This window comes from Sitophilus oryzae, unplaced genomic scaffold, assembly GCF_002938485.1.
Source record: "Sitophilus oryzae breed Bouriz unplaced genomic scaffold, Soryzae_2.0 scaffold_496_pilon_pilon, whole genome shotgun sequence".
Classification (NCBI taxonomy): Eukaryota; Metazoa; Arthropoda; class Insecta; order Coleoptera; family Curculionidae; genus Sitophilus; species Sitophilus oryzae.
This window is the reverse complement of record NW_022147080.1, coordinates 394685-397591: the sequence shown is the minus strand read 5'-3', so window position 1 is coordinate 397591 and position 2907 is coordinate 394685.

Sequence of the window (2907 nt, the reverse complement as noted above, 5' to 3'; positions counted from 1 at the left end):
ACGATCAGCCAAGTTTACTCGTTTAACCAAATAAGAAAATGACAATGCCCCATGTGTATACTTTCACGCCTATTATGCAGCGCCGTTGGAATGTTTTATAAAATTTTTCAAACTTCAGCTTTAATCATCTGCTGATGATGTTAACATGGTTAGCGAAACGCGCCTCCAGTACAAAAGTAAAAGTGCTTTGGTGTATTCTGGTGAATTAATGTTTTATGTTGCTGTTGTAACACCAAAGGTTCCAACACCCATCTGTTAGGTACTCATTAACTCATTTTCAAATATTTTACAACACTACCACAAAAATATTATAACCTAAAACATGAGTTTATATAGCACGAATAATATAAATAAATATAACACGAAATTTCTCAGTCTATTGATCATAGATCTTGTTTAGATTCAATTTAGATCTTCAATTGTTATTAATTCTATTATCTTTTTAGTATAAAATATCCGGCCTCTACCATGTAACATTAACTACTGAAGACCTGAAATGGGAACTATTAAAAGTACGCCAAAGCAGATTCAAGGAAATATTAGTACTGGTACAAACAACAAAGTATTATTCTTTCTACATAGAACATGGGCGGTGATAATAACTTCGAAAACAAGAACTTTGTCAAGATGGGGCAGGAAGGACAAAAATACAGGAGAAGATACCAGCAGCGAATATACTTCTCAATATTCCCAATATTCATTTTGTAGCTGTTCGCAATGCCAAAGAGATGATGGTTTCAGTTCAGGAGGTTTCAGGTAAGTGTTGCCAGACAGTGTATACAGTAAATTTTGTAGAAAATTAAATTTCCTAGAATAAACAACATACAACTTTCTTGTGTCTCCGATAATTACAAATTTATTGACGAATGAAATTCTTTGAGGAATGACATCGCAATAGCCATAGTCAAATTCCATCACAAAACAACGGTTTTCTTATCATTCATTATGTAAATAGAAACATGTAGAGATAACAACAATCATCTCTATAATTGAATATACCGAATTTAGCGCGCTTGACGAGCGTTGGACGAGTCTGGAGAGGCTTTCGGGATGTTCCACATTAGCCAGACTATATTTGCAGCTATAATTTTAATATAAACTATTATCTGACAAATTTTTAGGACTGCAAAAATAAGAGCAAGGGTTTTAATAATTTGTATCCAATTTTTCACTGGCAAACATCAGCACAATGCACATAAATATAGCACCATAGCACCAAATGCACAACATCTCTCGCTAATAGAACTATATTTATCGGTGAAAAAAAGTACATTATATTTGTACTTTCTGACGCATTTTCCGCCTCAGCCTATCGGACCCCCCCCCTCCCCCTCCCTACATATACATATTATATGAAATTTGCTTAAAATAGCATACCAAATAATTCTTCGGTGTTTGCTGACTAGGAAAATGAGTACCAAAAATTTTCACTAGACTAAGAAAATATGTGCCATCTCTCGTTGAAAGATTATTGGCGTAAAAATTGGGTTTATCTTTTATATCACCATTTTTCCGATTCTGCTTTGTTTTGTAAGCTACAGGAGGTTAGTCTTCTTTTCTCAATGTAATACAATTTCCATCCAAGCGCCTGTAGAATACCTCTGAAAATCAGTCCAAAAAGTCCAAAAATATCATTTCTATGAACAAAAATATCGATCGCCTTACAGACCGTTCACGAGATAACATATTGTGTGTGATTGTGCTCACATATGCTTCGATCATTTTGTAGAACACAGACGTTGTTCAAATTACATAAAGGGCATACTTTTAGGGGGACTCAAGTCTTTTGGGGGGGCTTAGGTCCCTATAAGATAAGATTCATGTGAGGTTAAAACCAATTTTATACGATAGAACCTGGTAATCAGGGGGGGCTAAGCCCCCCCCCCCCAGTTGCGCCTCTGATAAAGGGTGTCCAAAGTAGGGATAACTTGAGTCCGCATAGCCAACAATAGACAACAATGGGTCCACCTAAAAAGAGAGTACCTAAATATATAAGGGAGGCTACCTATAATTGGAAATGGTTGAATAAGCTGACAATGATGATGATGATACCTATAATATTTGTTACCAATTAAACTTTTAGTTACGTAATAGAGGGAGCGATTTTTAAATTCATTGTTGCCAACCATAGACATATTCGGCGGCGGGCTGACTAACTGTAATTTAAATTTCCCGCTGGGGATTCAGATGGTAGCTCTGCCGAAATACAGAATTTTTAAAAATTCGCCACTTTTAATTAGTAGGCTTTGGACCCCTTATTGATGATATGCCCTTAATGGAACTCGAAAACATATTTTTCCAGCAAGACGACGACGCACCGCCTCTGAACGCTGAAGTTATCAGCAAATTTTTGCAGCCAATTTCAAGAATAATTGAATAGCTAATTTTCTTTCGTGACCGGGACAATTACTTTTTAAAAAAACAACACAGAGACTTGATCAGTTTATTAATATGTTTGGTTGAACAGTACTAACAAAAAGATGAGAAAATATAAATGTAACTCATATTTATAAGCTTCTACTGCTGAGGTAGCAGTGACGTCAAAGGCGGGTGACGTACCCAGCTACGTGGATATAATTCCTCCCTCACAGGTGGAAAATTCTGGGGTTCGGTGCAGGATTTTCCTGGAGTGGAATTTCTTCTAAAATTCTTCTTTTAAATTTGTTAAATATCTGACATTTATACAATATATAAATTAAAACAAATACAAATAAAACATACATTATAATAACCCAAATATTAATACTAGTTTCAAAAATAAATGGTTTAATCGATTCTAAATCATTTTCTATGATATTTCTAATAGGATGTATATTATTTAAATCAATAGAATCTAGATTTAATGGTTTTAATTTATTTATAGATTTTTCTGACATCTTTGTAAAATTTAATTTTGGCAATTGAATA